Source organism: Mirounga leonina, unplaced genomic scaffold (genome assembly GCF_011800145.1).
Source record: "Mirounga leonina isolate KUSES-001 unplaced genomic scaffold, KU_Mleo_1.0 Mir_125, whole genome shotgun sequence".
NCBI lineage: Eukaryota > Metazoa > Chordata > Mammalia > Carnivora > Phocidae > Mirounga > Mirounga leonina.
In genome coordinates this window covers 78084144-78091459 of record NW_023270305.1, presented here as the reverse complement: position 1 = coordinate 78091459, position 7316 = coordinate 78084144, and the positions used below count along the sequence as shown (strand labels likewise).

The following is a 7316-nucleotide window of genomic DNA, read 5'->3' as shown; positions in this document are numbered from 1 at the left end:
GTATAATAATAATGACTCATTAGAAGAAGAAAAATTTCTCTTCCTTCTTGAGGACATAAAATTTTGAAATTCAGAAGGTAGGAAAAGAATAGCTGTCCATACTAGCAGGTTAGTGGTCAGTGATGGAAAAGATCAAGGGGAGGCATCAAGAAGGAAGGGAAAATGTCTTGTTTGCTTTGAAATTGATATCCTCCTAGGTAAGGTACTGTAGTAACCTATGGCATCTAGTGGCCCATGGTAGTGCTAAGCATTTCAGGAGCTGGAAGTTGGGGGCCTTCTCACCAGAGCCCTGTGTTCAGGGTATTCCACTTGGCAGCTCCAGGTTTGTGTTTCTATTCCAAACTTCATCGCAGAGAGAATATGACTGATCCAGCGTCAGTCTGGGGTCCTCCTCTGGACCAATCCCTTCTGACCAGTAGGGTAGGACCACATGGTATAGACATGTGTATATGGGGATGCTTCCAGTGAAAAGCAATTTGGGGGGAGTGAGGCAGCTACCCCAGATGGCATCTGTCCACTTGGAGCTCTCTGCCTCATTGGTCCTCAGCCCTCATCTCAATTACCCTCTCAAATTCTAACTAACAGGAAACATTCATTCCCTTGGAGAAAGTGCATAGATATTTTAATTTTAGGAGCTACCAGCTATATTTACCTAAGTTCAGGAACTTGGAGACAAGTTGGTATTTTTCCCTTTCCTGGATAACCCATTATTACGAAGTTCCTCACAGTGAAGAAATGAGGCAAAATGCCCCAGGTGAGAACACTTGCTGTTAGCAAATATAATTATGACAGAAATAATAACTTTAAGCTGTACAGTGATTTATAGTTTACAAAGTGCACTTTCATTCCCATTACTTCAAGCCTCACAAAAGATTTGCAGGTGAGGTTTCTGTAGCAGGCCACTTGGTTTCCTGACGAGTCCTAATTCCTTCCTTCCTTACTGTCGGAGTCCGGATTTCATTCAGGTGTGTGGCAGTGTTGACCTGGGGCCCAGGGGATGAATTCTGCTCACCAAAATCAGTCATGCCAGACCCGCCTCCCCTTTACCATGGGCAGACCTAGGGTATCAGGTACTGGGACCTAGTTCCAGCCTATGTGACAAAAAGGAGACTTTGGGGAAATGATAATGCAAATGCACGGGTGAATACTGACCATCTCCTCCCCATTTTTTTTTACTCTGGGACACTGTGGTGTGAGGATTGAATTTTTGGAGCTGGTGAAGCCATGTTGTGATTCCTGCGGAGGCACTTCTGACACCCTGAGAATGGCAGGGCTGCAAGGTGGGGGCGCCCAGGGTCCTCACATCATCAACAAGCTACTGAGTTCACCAACTCTAGAATGACCTACTTCCTCACTTCTGGTTAAATGAGACAACAAATTATTATTTAAGTGATTTTTGTGTTTTATTATTGACTGTTGAAAGCATTCTCCCTTAATACCTTTTGCAGATAAAGATGCTGAGGCTCAGAGAGGTTAAATGACATGCCCAGTGTTGCCCACCAGCTAGATGGCTGTTTCTTAACTCAAACTAAGGTCTTTGGGTGCCACATCTCTTTTCAGAGTCCCTGACTTTTTATGAAATCACAACGATTTTCTTGCTTGGTTAATATTTGATCCTAGGTAAACTCCTCATTAATTTTTAAATGCCACCCCTACCCTGAGCATCTTCTGGAATGGCTTGCACAAAGCAGGTGCTCAACAAGCAGGGACTTACTTAAATTTCATGTGTAGCACTTGAACATCCGGCACAACCACCAACACACTCATACCCTCACGTGGTATTCATCATCACCCAGCACTGGGACTCTCTTTCTAAACCCTGGCACAGTTCTAGAATGCCTGGCATTTCAGGCAATCACTACTGACCCAACTTTCTGAATTAGCACACAAATGTTTGATCCACTTCACACCACAGCTCAGCTCAGACACGAACTGACTCTAAAGGAAATGTGAAGTCAAGTATGAGAGACAGCTTTGGGGGAGGAAGACAGACAACATGGGGAAGCAGCCAGGTTGCAGTGATCCAAGTTCTGGTCCCGAGTCTGCTACGTGAGTAATGTATTTATTAGGGAGGCAACTACATTCCTCATTAGTCAGTGCAGACTAGCTAAGATTTTTTTCACAGCTGGTTTAGTGGTTCTGTAAACTTAGTTTTGATATTTATTTATTTATTTATTTATTTATTTATTTATTTATTTATTTATTCATTCATTCATTCATTCATTCATTCATTCATTCATTCCTAGGCAAAGAACTTTATTAACCTTGTTTCAAACTTTATTCCCAGGCTTCTTCAACTTAATTAGCTGCAAAGAATGAATTGTATATAAGCAAAAACTGAAAAGAGCTGCAGTGTCCAAGGGGCTTGGGCTTAAAAATATTAAGAGATCTAGATTTTATCAGATCCACGAACAAAATTTTAAAAAGCAGTCATAATATAAAATAGCAGCTCCCAGTAACTTCTTCAAGTTTTATGTTCTTCAGAAGTTGACTCAATTCAGTTTGCTTCATTCTTGGAAGCTTCATCAAAATTCTCCACAAGATCTGGAACTTCATCATCATCATCCTCTCCGGTAGCAAGTGGTGCTTTTCCATCCACAGATTGTTTGGGCAGAGCTTCAGCCAGTCTTTTTAAACTAGTCAGACTGCCTGCACCGAGTTGGTTTAAGATACTGGGTAGCATTTCTGTCCGCTGCTTTGTCTCAGCATGGCCTGAATGGTGAAAGTGTTCGCGGCCAGCGACGCCTGAACTTTGGGTTGTTAAAGTGGATCACTGTTCCTTGGTTTGTGAACATATTCACTTCTTCAATACCAGAGATATTGTTTACCCCTAACTTCTTTAAGGAGAACTGAAGTTTTTTATCATCTGCTGTAGCCGTTCTATGAACCACCTTCTTTTGGTGAGCAGTTCCTTTCCTACCAATGCACACTTGTGCTTGCAGTTTGGCGAGTTTCTCCTGGTTCATGATAGTTTCTTTCATCTTGTTGGAGAGGAAATGGGACCACGCGGGGGAATAGGGTTGGCGCTCAGGGGGTCTCGGGCAAACCAGCTGAGATTAGGTGCACACGCACGGGGATGCAAGATGGCAGCTTAGGTTTGATATTTATTAAGCATTCATGTAACAAGCAATAATTAAGTGCCTATTGTGTGACAAGTACTGTCCATATGCTGGGGCTATAGAATTAAGTAAGGTAGGAAAATTCTCAGGACAAGAGCAATTTGATGGAAGAAGCAAGAATATAAGAGACTACAAGACCAAGGTTAAAATGGCTACAATAAAGCCAAACCTAGTCAGTATAGAAGAGCAGGTGCAAAATGAGGGGCCCTTTATGGCAGGCACACCAACAGCACTCAGACAGCTTCTCTGTTCCCTCACCCTCTCACCTTTCAGTAAATAGCTTCAAGAAGCACTGTTTCTCTTGAAACAAAGTATCAACAATTCCAGGTCCTGAATTTGTATTATGACTTAATAACACTTAAAAAAAAAAAAAAACTAATCTCTATATGAAACAAAGACAAACTGAAACTCTACAGCTTATATTTTATATAAAGTAGGACACCTGCTTTGGAAATTACAAAGTACAGGTCACCCAAACTTGTCAATTCTGCCATAAAGAGGAAAAGCCGATTTAACTTAAGATTTAGGGCTAATTTTGGGATCGAGAAAATATTTATATAGTGAGACTAATTCCTCACTGAGAATGTTTCTAGAGGGTAAAATTAAGACCACGTAACCAGTTGTCATTGTGATGGTTCATTAAACTTGAGGGCTTTGTTACCATAGGAGTGGCTCCAAGCTATTTAATTAATAAGGAATATTTGGAGAAATTTATACACTCAAGCCCGACTTGACATGGGTGCTATCTTTATTGATGCCTCTCATTTTATAGTTTATTTAAATGAGAGTGACCACTTCACATAAAGAGGAAATATGATAGTAGGAAGAACCCGGTTTCACAAGGTCTCTGAGTGTCCCTTGTGACAAGATGAAATGTGTCCCCGAGCTCCCAGGGCTGCCACCAGAAGAACCACCTTGACTTCAATCTGCGGATCTGCAACCCACCACTTAGATAAGCAGAGCTGCTCTCATTGATCAGCGTGGCCGGAGGCTTTTGAAAGGAATGTTGTATCAGAAAAAGGGACAGAAATGACTCCACAATGGATTAAATATCAGTGTGGAGAGTAAATGTATGCTATTTTTACCACAGCTGTGTTCACTTCTCATTGCCTCCATCTTTACCATAGCCAATGTTGCTTTACAAGTTTCTTAATGAGGGGTTTGCTTTAAAGCTGAAGTGCTTTGAGCTGGCTCGGCTTGCATTCAGCTCAGCTGGAGCGCCCCCTCCCCATACCCCACCCCTGTCTGTTCATCACTGAAGATCAGAAGACAGAGCACTAGGGCAAATTAGGGCACTGTGTTTAGTGAAAGCCTTAAACCTCCAATGAAGAGTATGTTTTGTTCACTGACTGCATCACGCTGTGTTGCTCCACTAGTGTAATTGCACGTCTATGTGCCCTCACTCTTTTCTGTGAGGAGATGCTCCGGATATCTATACAGAACAGTCCTAGAATCAATATGCATGAAATAAAAAGAGCAAGCAAGATGAGTTTGCCCGCAGGCTAGAATGGAATAGAAATGCTCTGTGAAGGTGTTTCCTTCTGCATCAGCCTTTAATTTGTTCAACAACAGGTAAACTCCTGACATTTTTATGCCATGGTAAGTTAAGCCGTTTGTGAACTTCGGGGCTTCCTGAAAGAGCCAGAGAAGAAAGGATGTGACAGAAATAAAAACAAAGGAACAGGAAAAATGAAATAATTTCTGGAAACCATAGCAAGGAGAACAGCCAGGAACAAAAGGACTCTTTTATCAAGATGGGAGAGTTATTTCAAAGTAGCACAAGTGTTTTCTTCTTTTGGCACTATCCTAACTAGAGAGCCCCTGCTTCTTATTAGCCCCTCCACACACACACACACACACCTGTGCAACACACACACACAAACACACACAGCAAAAGCATGCCAAATTAACCCAATTTCATGGTCTGTAGCATTCCTAGATTTTAAATGAGAACACTTGCTTAATCTAGAAGCTGAGTAATGTTGATTAGCATAATCAAGCTCTCCTTACACACATAGAGCTTAAAAAAAGAGAATAAAAACAGGACCTATTTCTTAATTGGAGAAGATGTTGCTGTGAGGGCCAAAAATAAACATTCTTTGCCTGTAACAGGATTTGTGGGGCAGATGGATGTGTTAACTGAAAAACTTCTCTAGACCTTGGCTGTCATGAATGGGGAGTTCAGCTATGTATTAGCTCCTTGAATGTAGGAGTCCTATATATCACGTCTCTGTATTCACTCAACATTTCCCAAGACAGAAATGTGAGCATTTTAGTTGTTTGAGTATTGTTTGTGGAATAAGTCCCTGCCCAAGCCATGCTTAAGGGTAGCTGTACTTCCTCAAGGCAAGGCAGTAACTGCAGTAGACACAAAGCCAGGGGATCTCTTCTAGCCCAGCTTGCTCGAATGTAGCATGTTTGACATGATATAACTTAGTTGCTAAAAGCATGATCTCTGGAGAGAGATTGTAGGCTTAAATCCCAGGCCCTGCATTTATAAACTATGTGAATGTGGGTTAAATTTACATAATTTATACAAAATCCCTATTTTCTCCATTTGGAAAATATGCATTATAGCATCAATATCAAGGGGAGGATGAATGAGTTAATACATGTATAAAAGGACATTCCATGAAACATACCAAGAACTCAAAAATTTTACCTCCTTGATGATTACTGATCCATCCCCAAATTTTCTGCTCTTGAACTTTATGATACCTTTCTCTTGGATATGTCTGGGTTCTATCTCAGGCTTCCTTTCTTTGTCTTCTCAGACTCTTTTTGGACAAGCTCAAAAACTTCATGGCTTCAATTCTATCTATATGCTAATGATTCTCAAATCAAGAGTGCTCTCTCTCTGTCTCTATAGAGAAATAAAGAACTGAGAAACTGGTTTCTTCCATCATAGAACATTTAACTAGTTGCCTACGGTTGTATCTATATATTGAAGTGTAATACATTTTCATTTTGTATCCAAATAACACATATATCATTGGAATAGAAAAAAGAAAGATGGAGCTTATAATAAAAGAAGAGCTATCTCTACCTCTGCCTGAGCCTGCCACTTCTGCTATTCCTCGATTCATCAGTTTTAGACATTATATATTGACTTCCTGCCCTGATGAATGAAGATTTAGCCATATAGAGCATCCTGTTTCCTCTCATCCTGCCTCCTCCTAGAGTTTTATAATTACCACTAATTAATCAATATTTACATCATTTTGACTGTATAGATATTGTTTATAGCAACATGAAGTAGTGTTTTCTGACAACATTCCCTCACAATTTTTTGTTGGGTTTTACAGCAATTTGCTTATTTTCTGGCATTTCTGTGTTTTTTCCATTTTATTGAGATATATTTATTGAGAGATACTGACAAATCACATTATCTAAGTTTAAGGTGTACAACGTGAGATTTGGTATACATACATATTGCAAAATGATTACCACAATAAGGTGAGTTAAGACACCTATCAACTCACCTGGTTAATTGCCATTCACTGCTGGATCTAAGAACCTGTTTGAGTTGTTCAGAGTCTCAAGAATAGTACAAAGTTTCTTTTTTTATTTTATTTTATTATGTTATGTTAATCACCATACATTACATCATTAGTTTTTGATGTAGTGTTCCATGATTCATTGTTTGTGTATAAAACCAAGTGCTCCATTCAATACATGCCCTCATTAATACCCATCACCAGGCCAACCCATCCCCCACCACATCCCCTCTAGAACCCTCAGTTTGTTTCTCAGAGTCCATAGTCTCTCAGGGTTCATCTCCCCCTCCAATTACCCCCCCTTCATTTTTCCCTCCCTGCTATCTTCTTTTTTTTTTTTTTTTAACATATAATGTATTATTTGTTTCAGAGGTACAGGTCTGTAATTCATCAGTTTCACACAATTCATAGCACTCCATAGCACATACCCTCTCCAATGTCTATCACTCAGCCACCCCATCCCTCCCACTACACCCACTCCAGCAACCCTCAGTTTGTTTCCTGAGATTAAGAATTCCTCATATTGTGAGATCATATGATACATGTCTTTCTCTGATAGACTTATTTTGCTCAGCGTAACACACGACAGTTCCATCCACATCATTACTAATGCCAAGATTTCATTCTTTTTGATGTCTGCATAATATTCCATAATATATATATATATATATATATATATATATATATATATATATATATA

At 40.0% G+C, this 7316-nt stretch overlaps 1 pseudogene; it reads right to left on the bottom strand.

Moving 5' to 3' along the window:
• Positions 1 to 2474: 2474 nt before the first annotated feature.
• On the bottom strand, positions 2475 to 2987 carry LOC118007482 (annotated as a pseudogene).
• Positions 2988 to 7316: the final 4329 nt, after the last annotated feature.